The following is a 17840-nucleotide window of genomic DNA, read 5'->3' on the forward strand; positions in this document are numbered from 1 at the left end:
GAACCTATGCTGTCACCACCATCGACGTCGCTTTCCACCTACCCTGGCGACTGATCCTCCTACCCGTTCTGCCTCTCCAGCCAACTCACCAGTATCACGGCCCGACACTGAGCCTATGCAAGTCACTAGAACTCAAATCTTACACAGGGAGAAACAGCGATGTCTCGTTAATGGACTGTGTTTTTGCTGTGCTGCTTCTGATCATCTCTCTGCTTCCTGTCTGGTAAAAGACATCGCTTGTACACCTTTGGACAAATCCCATGGACTTCGGACACTTCTCCCGGCCCGGCTGCAGTATGGATCTGCCTGTCACACGGTTTCCACCTTGGTTGATTCCAGAGCTGAAGGGAACTTTATGGATTTCGAATTGGCTTCTAAGCGCTGTCTTCCTATGGTCCATTTGGAAAGATCCATCACCGCCCACACCCTAAGTGGCACACTGCTGTCCGTCATCACTCAATCCACATAGCCAGTCACCTTTGTCTCTGGGAATCATATGGAGCAGTTGTCCTTCTACCTTATCCAATCTCCATCGGCACCGGTAGTGTTGGGGCATCCCTGGTTGGTAACACACAACCCACACATAGATTGGTCAACCAACACTTTTCTTACTTGGAGTCCTTATTGTTTGTCACACTGTCTTAACTCTGCTGTTTCCCCTGTCCAGTCTTGTGTTTCATTGCAGGATGAACTGGTGGATTTTTCCGGAGTACCGTTGACATACCATGACTTGAGGGCAGGGTTCAGCCAGTCCCATGCCACAACCCTTCCTCCTCAGCACCCCTACGACTGTGAGATTGAACTGCTTCCTGGCACTTCGCCGCCTTGGGGTTGGCTAAATTTGCTCTCGGCTCCAGAGATGGAGGCCATGAACAGGTATATCAATGATTCTCTGGAAGCCGGTCTCATTTGCCCTTCCTCTTTACCGGCAGGGTAAAAAGATGGAGAAGAAGGATGGCTCACTTAGACTCTGTAAAGATTATTGGGGGCTGATTGACATCATGGTGAAGAATCGCAATCCTTTACCGTTGATGTTCTCAGCCTTAGAACTATTGCATGGAGCGTCTGTCTTTACGAAGTTGGACTTATGCAATGCTTATCACTTTGTCTGGATTAGGAAAGGGGATGAGTGGAAGATGATGTTTAACACCCATAGGGGGCACTTTGAATATTTGGTTATGCTTTTCAGATTGATCAGCGCCCCCGCCGTCTTCCAGGGGCTTGTGAATGATGTGCTTAGAGACATGGTCGATCATTTTGTGTTTATCTATCTTGATGATATTCTGATCTTCACCCAGAATATCCAGGACCATGTGCAGTACATCAGGCAGGTGCTTCAGCGACTGTTAGAGAATTGGCTCTTCATCAAGGTGGAGAAGTGCACTTTTCATGCACAGTCGGTTCTGTTCCTGAGGTTCATTGTTTTGTCCAAGGGACTGCGCATGGACCCGAATAAAGTTAAAGCCATCTCCGATTGGCCAACCCCAGATTCACGCAAGGCATTGCAGATGTTTCTGGGGTTTGCTCATTTTTATCAGAGGTTTATAAGGAACTGAGGCTGCGTTTTCTAAATTAAAGGAGCAGTTTTCTACTGCACCCATCCTCATTACTCCCGATCCTGCAAGTGGTGGAGGTGGATGCATCTGAGGTTGGTGTCAGAGCAGTCCAGTCACAGCACTCCCCCTCAAATGGAAAGATGCATCCATGTGCCTTTTTTTTAGCACCGCTTAACACCAGTTGAACTGAATTATGTTGTCGGCAACTGAGAATTATTGGCCGTCCGGTTGGCCTTGGGAGAGTGGAGTCATTGGTTAGAGGGTTCGGGGGTACCTTTCGTGATCTGGACAGATCATTAGAAACTAGAGTCTATTTGTAACGCCAAACGCCTCAACTCTAGACAAGCTAACTGGACACATGTTTCAATTGGGCACTATTTTTCACATGTTTCAACTCCATGCTGTCTTATCTCCCATGTTCTAAAAACATCAATCCTGACTCCCTATCTCGATGTTTTGAGGTCGAGACCTCCACTGCCCCACCGGATACCATTCTACCTGCCACTCGCGTGGTGGGCATGGTATCCTGGGAGGTGGAGGCTAAAGTCCGTGCGGTGCTACGAAACATCGTGCCCCCCACCACGTGCCCAGTGGGCCGGTTATTTGTTCCGTGATCTTCCCGGAAGCACATCCTACAGTGGGGTCACTCATCCAACATTGCTTGTCATCCAGGGGCGACTCGCATTCAGACACTTGTTAGACATCGGTTCTAGTGGCCATCATTAGTGCAGGACATACATCGATTCGTAGCCGCTTGCCCCAATTGTACGACTAATAAGACATCCTATGAACCCCCAGCCGGGCTCCTCCAACCGCTGCCTGTCTCTTCGAGACTCTGGTCGCATATAGCCATGGATTTCGTAACTGGTCTTCCCCCCTCCCATGGCAAACACAGTTGTTTTGACTGTAGTGGACTGGTTCTCGAAGGCAGCTCATTTTATTCCCCTCCCCAAATTACCTTCAGCAAGAAAGACAGTGGTAGCAGTCATTAACCACATCTTCTGCATCCATGGCCTCCCGGTCGATGTGGTTTCTGACAGAGGCCCCCAATTTGTGTCACATTTTTGGGCAGAATTCTGTCGACAGCTGGGGGCTACAGTGAGTTTGTCCTCTGGGTTTCATCCCCAGACAAATGGGCAAGCTGTGTGGCCTCCCATAATTCATCTTCTTGGAGCGATCATTTAATCTGGGTCGAGTATGCCCACAACTCCTTGCAATCATTGTTTACGGGGTTATCACCCTTCCAGTGCAGCCACGGTTATCAGCCCCCTCTGTTCCCCGCACAAGAACCTGATGTACAAGTTCCGTCCATCCACACCTTTATGCAGAGGTGCCGACACACCTGGAAAGCCGCCAGAGTAGACCTCATACGGACTGGTGCTCGTGTTAAGAGGTTGGTGGACCGGCACCTGGCTAAAGCCCCAGCTTACGTGTGCGGGAAGAAGGTTTGGCTGTCCTCTAAGAACATCCCACTCTGACTCCCCTCACGTAAGCTGGGTCCCAAGTTTATCGGGCCATTTCCCATCACCAAGGTCATTAGTCTGGTGGCTGTCTGTCTCAAACTACCTCCTTACCTTAAGCGTACTCAGCCCGTTTTCCACGTCTCCAAAATCAAACCTGTTTTGCATTCTGAATTACACCCCACCACACCTGTCCCACCTCCTCTGCATCTTGTTGATGGCTCTCTAATGTACATGGTCAGGAGACTGATCGACATCAGGTGGAGGGACAGAGGGTTCTGTCACGGTTCCAGTCAGTTTGTCGGTGTGTTTTGTATGTTTTATCATTTTCTCTCCCTCATGTCTCACAGGTGCGGCTGGAATGCATGATCAGCATTTCCATGGGAACACTGATTGTTCCTAGGGAAATGCTGATCATGCCACTGATTAGCGTGCTGAGCAACACCTGTTCTCCTCTAATTCACTCCCTTCTTTAGCCCGTAGTGTTCTCAGTATCTTTGCTAGATTGTTGTTTGATATTGAGGATTAACCTCACTCTCTCTGCCTAGTTGGTCTTGTCTCGTGTATCTACTGGTTGCCTGCGTGTCAGGTGAGTGGTTGTCTTCCAATGTTGCTGCGAGTCAGCTGGTCTTCCACGGAGGATACCTCGTCTATGCCCACAAGTCGGGAGTTAAGTTCGCTCATCTCTGCTGGCCATTGTTCTGCATCACTAGCTTCAACAGAGGATTCGACGAATCTGTTCCTGACTTCCACAACACACTCACTCATCCTACGAACACACTCTTCACGGATTGCCCCTTGCGCGACTATGATGCTCATGCCATTGGAGATCGCTTCCCACTGCTGCAGCCGGTGTCAGAATTTTCTTCATTCCTCAACCCAGTGAATGCTCATTATTATTGTTAATAAATTCTTTGAACTGTTCCTCTGCTCTTGGGTCTGTTTGTCTCACTATCGTTCGTTACAATGGATGTATAATAAATTACAGGCTAATTTAAAGGTAGTGTCAATTATACAGATTTAAAAAGTTAGTTCATCCATAAAATTAAAATGCTGTCATCGTACACACATCCTCATGTTGTTCTGAACATTAGACATTTTTATTCTGTGAAACACAAAAAGAGGTAAGGCAGAGCATTAGGGACTGACATTCTCTGTCACCATGTTTTTCATTGCATCTTCCTTTTCTATAAAAGTGACTGAAATTCGATATTGCAATATCTTTTGTGTTTCACAAAACAGTATCATACAGGTTTGAAACATACGGAGCACCTTAAGAGGACAGAGAGGGAGGAATTTTTTTTTCCCTTCTGAAATATTTTGCATTCCCTTGCAATAGTTTTGCATTCCATCGCAATAAATAAATAAATAAATAATAAAATTAAATTAAAATTTGGTTTTAGTACAGTAACCATAGTTGAACAATGGTATTTGTAGTAAAACCATAACCACAAAACTTATCATGGTTTTAGTAGTAACCATATTTTAAACGTGATACTTGTAGTGAAACCATTGTAATAACACAGGTCAATGAAAAGTATGGTAATAAAGTTAGAATTTTGTGGTTCCTCTGGTTTTACTACCATAATTAAACTATTGTTACATTTAACCATTATGAAAATTAAACATTGTTTTCTACAGAAACCATTGTTTAACCATGGTATTTAAAAACCATTACAACAAAATTCGTAAACTATAGTCATGTTTGCAGCAGAGCAGCAGGAACACTGTACAGAAGCTAAGTTGATTTTGGTTTAGATCTGTATTTATCTGTTTGTTTACTCACAATGGTGTGTTTGTGTGCTTATCCTGGATGTCTAAACTGAGAGAAAAATGTGAGATTATGCCCGTAACATGCCAATGTGAATTCGTCACACGAGAGATGTGTAGACATCGCTCTCGTGAATGCGTATACGGCTGCTGACGGAAAGCGATGATTTAGAGTTAAAAAGTACTTCAATATTGATATTTTTCACAACAAAGGCAATCATATCGCTTTAGAAGACATTAATTTAACCACTGGAGTCATATGGATGACATTTATGCTGACTGTCTGTGATTTTTGGAGCTTCAAATGTCTGATCACCTTCCACTTGTATTTTAAGGACCTACTGAGCTGATATATTTTTCTATTTTTCTTCAAATATGTTCTGCTAAAGAAAGAAAATCATTCACACCTGGGATATCATGAAGGTGAGTAAATGATGAGAGCATTTTCAGAACTTTCCCTTTAAGTTAAGCAAACCCTTAGTGACAATATGCTTACAATTATATCTAAAGGTTTTCTTGAAGGGTTAGTTCACCCAAAAAATCTAAATTCTCTTATCATTTACTCACCCTCATGTCATCCCAGATGTGTATGACTTTCCTTTATCTGCAGAACACAAAGGAAGATTTTTGGAAGAATATCTCAGCTCTGTAGGTCCATACAATGCAAGTGAATGGTGACCAAAACTTTGAAGCTACAAAAAGCAATCCAATCAGTTCCTTTTTTCATTATAAATCACATTAGCAGCCTCCTTGGCGATCGTGATTTCAAGTTCGATTACACTTCCTAGCAACGTCTAGTACTCTGTGCACGCATCAAGCACTATGAAGTGTAATTGAGCTTGAAATCATTATTGTGCCTAGAGACTGCAATGGCAAGATGTACAGTGAAAAAGGAGTTACATTTTGGTCTGTTCTCACCCAAAACCGACTGGATCACTTCAGAAGACATTGATTAACCCTCTGGGGTCTGAGGGTGTTTTGGGCCCTGGAGAAGTTTTGACATGCCTTGACATTTGTACTTTTTTCACTTGCTTAAAAACATATTAATGGATAAAGACTGTATTTGGCACAAATAAATAACACTGTATTCAGCACAAACTGAGCTACAATAATATGTGAGCAACATGTATGTACATGTTTGTATTTTTGAGAAAATAACGTTTATGCTTGGAAATTGAAAAAAACTCATTTTTAAGTCACTGAAATAAGGCCATGTAACACATACTAAACATTTGTTCACAAGACTTTTGAGAACTGGATCTTGTAGCCTAGTGTTTTTCTACAAAATGATGTGAAAACCATCCTGATCACTCATTCATACAAAACAAATATAGTCATTTAACTTTTGTAAGACACTTTTAGTGTTAGAAAGGCCATATGCGAGGAGGCATGGATGATCATGAATACTGATGTGATTCACACCTGAGGAGACAGAGACCCCTCCCCTGAGAGAGAATGAATTTGAGGAGACTTAATGATTGAATGTATTGTTTGTAGCTTATTCACAAAATCAAGAAGTAATCTGACTATACATTTTCTTTACATAAAGACTTCACTTAAAAACTTTAGACCTACACTACCATTTAAAAGTTTTAGATCGGTAAGATTTTTTAATGTTTTTAAAAGAAATCTCTTCTGCTCACCAAGGCTGCCTTTATTTGATCCAAAATACAGCAAAAACAGTGATATTGTGAAATATTTTTACAATTTAAAATAACTGTTTTCTATTTGAATATATTGTCAAATGCAATTTATTCCTGTGATCAAAGCTGAATTTTCAGCATCATTACAGCAGTCTTAAGTGTCATGATCCTTCAGAAATCATTCTAATATGCTGATTTTCTAATATGGGCATATTTACAGCACATTTTACACATTTACACCCGAACAGATATTTGCAAGCACAAGCTTCGTTGATGATAATGAGGCAGCATAAACACTAGTTAAAATATAATCTAAACTTCATATTATTTTTATATCATATTACATATCATATTTATATCATACAGCATACAATTTATATACCTGCTTTAGCCAAAACAACATTTAAATGTAACTAAAACTTGCCTATTAGGACATATTTCAAATGTCAATACTTTGAATACTGGCTGGCAAATCTGGAAATAGTCCAACTAGTAAAATATATACATGTTTATATAAAATAGCATGTCAACTAATGTAAGTAAAGACTTACTCATCCGAAATTGTTTCCTCGGCTGGATCAAGTCGCTCTTCAGAATGCAAATGTTCATCGTCGGAGCACCACACTGCCCCCCTCACAGGTGACTCTTTGTCACTATCCAGGACCATCTGTAGAGCTTCCTCACCTGTGTAGCGTGCCATCTTCCAAACACACAGGAAAGTGAATGAATCTGATGATGAACTTGAAGTTGTTTAAGGCACTGTTGGGGGCATTTACCATTTGCATAGATCGTCTCAGCACATTACCGTATGAATAGCGCCCTCTGCGTGTGGGTGGGATCACATTAGTGATAATTAGCTAAGCCAGGAGAAACTGTACATCTCTTTAGTTTCATACAGATTACATTGCAGAAGAATATTTGTTTTAAATTTGAACTGTTTTATTTAAAAGTATACATTTTAAGCTTTCTTTAGCCATATGTTTCATGTTTGTCTGACAAGTATTCGCTGAGTTTCAGTTCATTTTTGTGACGTGTTTCAGAAAGATGCTTGCGGAGACAGAGACAGCTGAAAGCGCACCCTGTTTATTTTCTTTATTTTACAAAAGCACAAGGTTTTGTTGTTATTGTGAGTGTACACGAATAAAAGTAGACCCATTATAGTCTCTAATGATGTCTTACACTTATCTGTATGCCCAAAAATGATGGAGTATTTTAAGTTGTTTCCGCTGTTATGAGGAAAAAATCCAGCAGGATGCGCCGTCGACCCCTGGGGGTTAAACTACTGGAGTCGAACGGATTACTTTTATGCTGCCTTTATCTACTTTTTAGAGCTTCAAAGGTCTGGCCACTATTCACTTGCATTGTATGGACCTACAGACCTGATATGTCCTTCTGAAAAAAAAAAAAAATTGTGTTCTGCAAAAGAAATAAAGTCATACATATCTGGGATGGAATGAGGGTAAGATAATAATGAAAATTTTCATTTTAGGGTGAAATATCCCTTTAACTTAAGGGATTCTCTTCAACTGGACAAGTTCTTTGCTCTTGCAGTTCGTTAAATTTGCATACATCTAATTTTGAAAAGAACTTCCAAGCAGACAGCCATCCATATAAAAGCAAAAAAAGGTTTTGTGTGCTGCAGGTAGGACTGGAATAGATGTCTGCCCTGGCTGACACTGGTTAAGGCCAACATCTGTAAGTTCTCGGTCTTCATCTGGGGCTTACAGAAAAACAGAAGACCTGCAATAAAAAAAAACAAAAAAACAAAAACAAACAAAAAAAAACAATGCAATTGAAATATTACCATATTACCCACTTCAGTATCAAATCTGGATCAGATGTCTGTCCAGGTTGACACTGGTTAAGGCTAACATCTGTAAGTTCTCGGTCTTCAACTGGGGCTTACAGAAAAACAGAAGACCTGCAATAAAATAAAACAAAAAAACAATGCAATTAAAATATTGCCATATTACCCACTTCAGTATCAAATCTTATCTGGTCACAGGAGTATTCCCAATACTATAACAACTCTTATAATGCCTTTAAACCCCTATAAAGGTTTTTGTATCCTGGGCGATACAACAGAGAGGCTGAATCAAGGAGCAGTGTGTAAGTTGCCCAAATTTCTGTGAAAATTATTGAAAACAGAGTGTCTGCCAATACTGAGGCCATGTGACATTGTATTAAAACTCAGGCATCAATTCACAATCTTAATTTAAAGTAACATGGAAGCATTGTGAGTAATCCACTGACCTCATGGCAAATGTTCCTGCCTTTGCATTTTGTTTTCATAATGCAAAATTGTCAATAAAAGAACTATGCTGAAGAAAAAAAAAACTTACATGTTTAAAAAATGTAATATGTTTGAAAATAGCAATAATTTAATTTGTTTTCATAAATTAAATTGTGAGGTATTTTTATGTTCTTGCCATTTTAAGGGTTAATGATCAGCAGGCTTACAAAATATTTTAAAAGTATTTTAAGTTATTTCGACTGACATCTGTTTTTTTGGTCTGCACCACGCAAGCTTGCAAAGGTGGAAAATTGTAATCAATGATGAGAAAGCCTTTACCATTCTGTGATGTGCTGTGATGTGGCTCTGTTGAGGAGCTCCTCCCTAAAGGCAAAAGAAAAGGCATCAATCACAGTGAAACTGCATTTCAACAATGGGTCATTCCATAATAAACTGAAAACTTATGAATGTGTCATGTATTTTGTTGGTTCATGTTTTTCATGTCTTTTATTTTGAAATTTCTAGTGCTTGTTTCATGTCATGTGGTTCCCTTGCCATGTGATTTCATGTTTCCCTCCATGTTCATGTGTCTTGTTTTCATTGGTTGATTGTCTTGTTATCTTGTTTAGAGTTCTTTGTGGTTATTGGTTATCTTTGTCATGTGTTCTCCCATGTCATGTATTTAACCCTCATGTTTTCCATGGTCCGTTGTCAGGTATTGTTTGTGAATGTAACTATGTTGGATTGTTCAAGTTTATGGCAAGTTATAGTCAAGTTAATGTTTTGTTCATGTTTAGAGTTAGGGTTTCTAGATATCATGACTTATAATAAACTGCACTTGGGTTCATTACACATCATCGTTTGCCAGCACCAGCCCAAAGTTACAGAATGTGAATTCTAGAATTATAAATAAATAACAGTTTATTCCATTATAACTCCGCCCTACTGTATATCAAACATTATCTTGAGATATTTGGCACTACAATAAAATACATCAAAAAGAATACCACTGTCTTCTGTATTTGAGCCTCTTTGAGGTTGATTTACTGCAAAGGCAATGCCTCAAAAAAAAAAAAAAAAAAAAAAAAAAAAAAAAAAAAATTCCAGCTGAAAAGTTTCAACAGTGCAAAAAATGTTTTTGTCTAAAAACTATTACCTTCTGAAGTATGAAGCAAATGAAATGGGTAAGGCACTGGACATCTCTCTGAAATAGAAAAATACATACAAGTGACATTATTAAACAGTATTATTAACAGTCTGTGGGGATGGGGGCTTGGTCGTGTGTCTGTTAGCAGGAGAGAGGGAGTGGTGTGGCTCATCAAGCTGGTTGGTGTAATTTCTAACAGCTGATTCTTGTTACAGTGATAGTGGGGAGAGACCTCAAAATGCAGCCAAGACATGCCAGAGGGGGGAGAGAGAGTGACATGATAGTGTGGCATGATGTGTTCTAAGAGTGTTTGAAGAGTTTGTTATTCAGAACCTGTTTGAGAATTTATGTTCAGAGTGTGTTTTTCGTTTGAGTGTGCAGTGTGAGAAGGAGACCGAAAATAAAGTCATACTTGAACTGCTTCGTTGTTTCCCCTCTCCTCCTGTGTCTGAACGTGCAAATGTATCACACAGTCCTACTACTAATCATAATCATAAAATTATCATATTTAATCCTTTAGGTAAAACACAAAAGACACCAACTGTTTCCCAGCACAATTTATAGGTACAGCAGATGACAATGTATTTAAATGTATGTTATATTGTTGTGAGACATACAATTGTAGTATTATGTAATATTAAGATAACTTTAGACTTCTACCTTTGCCATTCTCATCTGGACTTCTATGAACATTAGTGCAGAAAATGCCATAAAGTTTGTCCCTAAAATTAAAACAGTCTTTAAGAAAGTAATGACAGTTTTACATCTATTCACCTCGTGTATTGCGTGCGTGTCATAGGACTTTCGTGAGTGAAAGACAGAGAAATGAATGAACTAAAGTTAAAGTATAGGAAATATGAGTAAAATTGATCATGTTAAAGTTGACCATCTACAACAACTGAAATGAGTCCAACATGTTGAATTATCAAAATTTACCTCAGATACCGGCTGCCTCACGGAAAATTGTGCAGTGCGCAAATAGGGCATTTAACTACAAAATTACCAAGCGGGAATGTTTTTAAAACACTGAGGGACAAAACAATTCGAATCTAAAGTGATATTCAATGATAGACTGACAAAACATTGTGTAAAATGATAAATAAAAATACATTTATGCTTACCTTTGTCTAGTGATGCATCTACTGATGGTTGGCCTGCTGTAGATTCAAAAATGTGCATGTACAAAACTCAAATTTCTCTAACCAAGTTTCAAATTAGAACAAATGTTATGATTTCGACAAAATCGGTCGGCGGTACATGTTGATGAATCAACATTCCGACATTGAATATATGTTCTATTTTCGACCTAACAATGTTCTGATGTACCGACCAAATAGTGAATGTGATACCACCAAACTCTAAAGACAATGGATAGGTGTACCGTTGCTTATGTTTGCTGTGAGAGAGACTATTCAGGAATCTGTAGGTTTCAGTTCTGTAGAACTGATGTTTGGTTTCACAGTTAGAGGCCCCTGAAACTGCTAAGTGAGCAGTTGCTTTCACATTACTCTTCGCCCACGTCCATTCTCGATTATGACAGTACTTTCTGTGAATGGCTTCACAAAGCCTGTGAAATGGCAAGAGCTCATCTTAGACGTCCAGGCTAAAATGAAAGTCCGGCATGGCAGACTGGCCATTCAGTCCGGCCGCGAAATGGAGCCACATGGGCCGCCGCGTTATGTAGAACGCACCACAAAATGGCACCGCGATATGTGGAAGGAGGCAGCGATATGCAGAAAAGGACAGCTCAACTTTTTGTCCAGTTTCTATGTAAAATCCTGGGCCGAATTTTCTTCCCAGTCCACCCCTGAAGTCCAGTTTAACAGAAAGAGTGTGATGTATAGTTTTCAACCGGGTGATTCTGAATGAATGAATGAATGTTACATTTATATAGTGCTTTTTTCTGATACTGCACTCAAAGTGCTTTACATAGTGAACGGAGGACTCTCTTCAACCACCACCAGTGTGCAATGTCTACCTGAAAGATATGACGGCAGCCATGGTGTTCCAGTATGCTCACCACAAACCAGCTGTTGGTGGATAATAGAGTGATACAGCCAAATAATGGATGGGCATTATTAGAAGGCCATTATTGATAAGGGCCAGTGGAGGGAATTTGGCCAGGACACCAGGAATACACCCCTACTCTTTACGAGATGTGCCCTGGGATTTTTAATGACAGAGAGTCAGGACCTCGGCTTAATGTCTCTGTAACAAAGCTTCACACAGGGAGGGAAGGAGGACACAGGGAACTGGGTTTCTTCAGTCTCAGGTAAGGCTTTTTAATTGTCAACTTTCTGAGCTTACAGCTTCACTATAACTCAGTAGCTTCACAATATCTCATTAGCTTTACATTAACTCTTTAGCTTCACATTAACACATCAACTAATCAGCGGGACTCTAGATCTCTCGCGCTCTCTCCCCTTCTTGTCAGTGGTGTGGTCCTTTTATACCACTCTGCCCAAGCTCATTGTAACTAGAAACAGGTGTTAATCATAATCTAGCTCAGGTGTATGCATACTTACCGCTTTCTTTCTCTCTGGACGGACACTCGACCATGCCCCCGCTGCCACAGTCTCATTCAAAGGACAGTGTCTTTTTACACTACAGTGTCCCTGTCACTGTACTGGGGCGATAGGACCCACACAGGGTGAGCACCCCCTACTGGTCTGTACTTGTTCTCTTTACTATACCTGATTCAGTCTTGCAGGCTAAATTCTCTGGTCCCTACATAGTTAAGAAGAAATTCAGTGATACCGTCATTTGCACTCCTGATCGTAAGCAAAAGAGTAGGGTGTGCAAAGTGAAAATGTTGAAAGCTTACATTGCCTGCTATGTGACTAAAGATAATTCTCCTGTAAAATCTGTGTCTGTGTCTACAGCTGCTTTGCCTTCTGCTTACCATCCTGAGGAGGATGAGTTAATGGCAAGTCACACTCAAACCCCAGAGGTACAGCTTGTGAACAGGCAAGGCAGGCAACTGCTGGGGGCCCCAAGCCGTTAGGGGGCCCCCAAGAGCTGACAAACTTTACTCCACAGCAATGTCACAAAATGTGGCAACCACAGTGACAATGGACAACTTGCATTGACATTCAGTAGGACACCTCCCTAAAGGGGCCCCATGTCATTCCAGTGGACTTGCATGATTTTCAGCCATAATATTTTCAAAGTCAGAAAACATCATCAATGAAGGAAAATGAAGAGGACTTATCCATCAGGAACTGAAAAAAGAAAGGGAAAACAGAGAATGAGGAAAAAAGCAAGCAAGACAGTGGTATGTGGAGCAGATAATGACGATTAAGTTTAAGTATAACAGTAAATTAGTTTATTTAAATTGTTATTTAGTCTAGCCTTAACTAATGGGGGAGACACTTGAATTACTTCAGCTAATGTTAGCGGATTAATGGCATTTATTCTTTCAAGTTTTATGTTAGTTAACCTAGCTAGGATAAAAACAGCTAGACAATCCCTTTTTCTGTTACTGATGAATCTGCCGGAGGTGGAAACTCCAGCCTGGAGTGCGAGTGCCACACTCGACTAAGTTAATTTGCTAGCTAGCAGGCTGAAAGAAAGCAACCACAACCATTCAACTCAGGCAATGTTACCGACATTATTAATGTTGTCTCTCTCTACCATTCCTAGAGAAGGCTTTTCGTATGGGACACCGGTAATTGCCATTATTGAAGGCACAAAATGTAATGGAGTGATTTGAGGAAAACAAAACAGCTAGACAATAGCTTTTTCTGTAAGAGATGAAAGCTGTGTCCGAGCTAAGCCACGAATGCTATGAATAATGAGAGCTATACCCAAGAAGAACATTTAAAAGTTGAACTTGAGGAATTCTAATTCTATAATGTGAAAGTATTTTGAATTGACTTTATTAACATGCTACTATAATAAGTATCATGATATAGTATATCACTTTCTCATCTCTCTTCAGGAACAATATGTAAGTTTCTGACAGCAGCAAAAGAGAAGGATAAAGTGCCCCCTCCAAATGCTGATGATGAAAACTGTAAGTTTAGTATTCCACTTTAATTGATAACATATGCCATACCCTCTAAAGATTCTTTATGACAATATATACACTGTTTTTTGTTTTGTTTTTTGTCATATTAGTTCTGTCAACGTCCACCTCCAGCGAGACAGCAACACCTGCCCATCATGAAGATGACACATCACCCCATACCTCAAGCAACAGTATTACCACAACTACAAAAGGTCTGACATCAGATGATCCTGCATAATGGCCAACTGTCCTAGGGCATACTGAATGGTGTGCATTAGTAACAAGAGGACCTATACAGGTCAAAGATATAGTTCCCCCCCGAATTCTGAGAAAAATCCACATAGATTCACAAAGGAAATCTACGAAATAGTCATGAAAAATGGGGAGAAGATACAGTGAACATGACTTCTGTATTCAGTTAGCACAGACTCAGTCTTCTGCTTTGCATACAAACTTTTTGTAAAACAGGACAATGCACGTACCAACGGGGGATTTAGAAATTGGAAGAACCTAGCTAGTCATGTAAAGGAACATGAGAATTCAAATAAACACATTACCAATATGACGTGTTGGCAGGAACTCCAGACGAGGCTCAAAACTAATACAGCCATTGATTAGATCAACCAAGAGTGATTGCCATAATATGTCACCTAGCTGAAAGGAACCATGCTTTGAGAGGGCATACAAATGTCCTATTTGACCCACATAATGGCAATTTCCTATCACAGGTGGAATTGATGGCACAATTTGATACAGTGATGAACTAATATTTGTGGAGGATTCAAAACAAAGAAACAACCTCAGCAGTCAAATTCAAAATGAAATAATAGCACTAATTGGAGACAAAATAATTTACAAGATAGTCAGAAAGGTGAAAAAAGTACTTTTCCAGCATAATGGACTGTACTCCCAACATTAGCCACATAGAACAAATTTCTGTTGTCTTGAGAATGGTGAACTGCGAGCCATCAGTTGGTGCATCTATCTCTGAACATTTAGTAGGATTTGTTGATGTTCAAGACAGCACTGGAAAAGCTCTGTGTGACATACTTCTACAGAAGTTGGACAAGCTGAACTTGAACATTGCAGACTGCCATGGACAGTCCTATGATAATGGGAGCAACATGATGGGACATAGACAAGGGGTTCAAGCGAGAATATTGCAACTGAATGAGAAGGCACTGTGTGTCCCATACAGCAGTCACACTCTTAATCTGGTTGTAGCAGATGCAGCAAAATCAGTAGTCAGTAGTCTCCATGTCTTCTTTGGTGTTCTCTGAAGATTGCACAATCTTTTTAGCTCCACTGTGCAAAACTGGGCAGTTTTACAGGAACATGTTAAGCACTTAACAGTAAAATATTTGTCAGTGACCAGATGGGAGGCCAGGATTGACAGTGTGAATGTGGTGTGTTACTACCTGCCAGAGATCATACAAGCATTGTCTGCTCTCCAAACCCTCTCAGTGCAGAAGAAGGACTCTGAGACAATGTCCACAGCAACCAGCATAAAGGAAGAACTCATGACATGGAGTTTTGTACAGTGCTCTGTAATCTAGTACAACATATTGTATCAGATCAACCATGTCAGCAAGATTCTGCAGAGCCCCAGTGTTTCTCTTGAAACACTTAAAAGAGAAATAAGTACAGTGAGAGTGTATCTCGAAAATTTCAGAGAAAGTGGACTTGCTGCCTCTGAAATGGATGCTAGCGAGATAGCAGAAAACCTAGAGATTGACAGGACATTTCCTGAAAAAAAGACAGCGGAAAACAACCCGGCAGTTCCTGTATGAGGGCAGAGAAGAAACGCAATCCACTCCAGATGAGCACTTTAACAGAGAGTTTTTTCTGCAACTTGTGGACACAGCCCTCAGAAGAAAATATGTCAGAGACTATTCAGAGTGACAAACTTGCAGACAACCATAAAAACTGGAGAAAACACTACATGACATACGATTCTGAGGATTTGGTTCTGGAGGTGAGGGCTACTGTCCATGCCTTTCCTGATCATGGATCTTCCTTCCCAAGAGAGGTGCTTGATTACATTTACAAGGAACAGCTTCTGGATCTCTATGGAAACCTCAGCATTGCCCTTGGTCTGCTATTAACTCTTCCAGCACTGTTTCCTCTGGAGAGAGAAGCTTCTCATCTTTAAAACTCATCAAAAACTATCTCAGGTCAACCACGTCCAGGAGAGACATTCAGGGCTGGTTTTTATTTCAGTAGAGCACAATGTGCGAAGACATGAAGTCTTTGGATATGGAGGATATAGTGGCGGCATTTGCACTAGACAAGGTCCGTAAGCAGCATTTGTAGATTCAATGCTTAAAGGGTGTTGATGAGCACTGGTCTTATAATGTGGGTTTAGTTCCCTAAGAAAACTAGTCAGTTTTGAGATATATATTTTGTACTATGTTTATATTGTTTTTGTTTTGCAATGTTTTATTGTTCTATATATTTATATTGTGCCAACTTATTACATGATTCTACGAACACTGGCACTTTTTCATTAGAGCACAATTTTCAATGGTCTTTTGACCTGGAGTTATTTAGTTATTTATTTAGGTTTTTATTGTTCTTTATATTTATAGTTTGAAAATTCTACTAATGTGAACATTTGAAATAAATGTTTTATTTTATTTTTTAGATTTTGTAGATATGGTGATGAACGCTGGTTGGAGGGGCCCCCTGGGAATTTTAGCCTAGGGCCCCGATAGACTCTAGAATTGCCCCTGCTTGTGTGTACACTTAAAAATTACGCTATGTTGGGGTAATTTGAAGTCCTGCCTTTCTCAGATGTCTGAAAGACAGTATGAAGCCATTAGTAGCTTGATTACTAAATATCCCTATCTAGTCACTGACGTTCCTACCCAAACTACAGTTCTGTGTCAATATCGATGTAGGTGACAGTCAACCAATTAAGCAATATCCATATCGTTTTAACCCCAGAAAGTGTGAAATTATGAAATCTGAGTCAAAGTATCTGCTTGAACATGGTTTTGCTGTACCAAGTCAATGTCTGTGGAGTTTGCCTTGCCTTCTGGTACCAAAATCTGACTCCACCTCTAGATTTTGCACTGACTAACGTAAAGTGAATGCTGTGACCAGGCCAGATCTCTCCCGCTTCCAAGAATGGAAGACTGTGTAGATAGAGTGGTGCTGCAGGTTATGTCACAAAGTTATACCTGCTTAAAGGGTACTGGCAAGTCCCTTTACTACTCAAGCTTCAGAAATGTCTGCATTTGTCAATCCTGACAACTTCCTACAATATTCTGTCATGGTTTTCGGCATGAGAAATGACCCAGCGGCTCATGCACAGAGTATTGTCAAGGGTGCCAGATTCTGAAGTATATTTGGATGATGTAGTGCTTTTTTCAAAATGTTGGGAAGATCACCTGGATAGGTTGGACATGGTGTTTAGTCGGTTATCTTATGCCTCACTAACCCTGAACCTTGAAAAATGTGAATTTTCTAAAGCTGTGGTCACCTGTCTTGTGTGTTGGACCAGGTCATGTGCAACCTATAGAAGTGAAGGTATCTGCGATGGTTGAATTCCCTACTCAAACTAACAAGCATGAGTTGCGCCGCTTCTTGGGAATGGCCAGAAACTATTGTGGTTTCTGTAGAAACTTTGCTGCTATTGTTTCTCCACTCACTGATCTCCTTAACTCATCCAGAAAATGTGTGTGGACTTCTGAATGTGTGCATACCTTTTAATGCTTCAAAATACCTTCTTTGTACTGCTCCTGTTCTTGCTGCTCCCAATTTTGCTTTACCTTTCAAGTTGCAGGTAAACACTTGTGCTATTGGAGCTGGGGCAGTTTTGTTGCAGGAGGTCAAGTGGTCATTGAACACCCTGTATCTTATTTCTCAAAGAAAGTCTCTAAGTGTCAATAGCATTACAGCACTATTTTAAAAGAGACTTTGGCTTTGTTGTTGGTAGTAGTAGCCCCATCATAGTTTACACGGTCCATAACCCCTTGGTTTTGGATGTCAAACTCCAATCAACATCCGATGCATTGGTA

The sequence above is a fragment of the Myxocyprinus asiaticus genome, chromosome 25 (assembly GCF_019703515.2).
Source record: "Myxocyprinus asiaticus isolate MX2 ecotype Aquarium Trade chromosome 25, UBuf_Myxa_2, whole genome shotgun sequence".
Lineage (NCBI taxonomy): Eukaryota > Metazoa > Chordata > Actinopteri > Cypriniformes > Catostomidae > Myxocyprinus > Myxocyprinus asiaticus.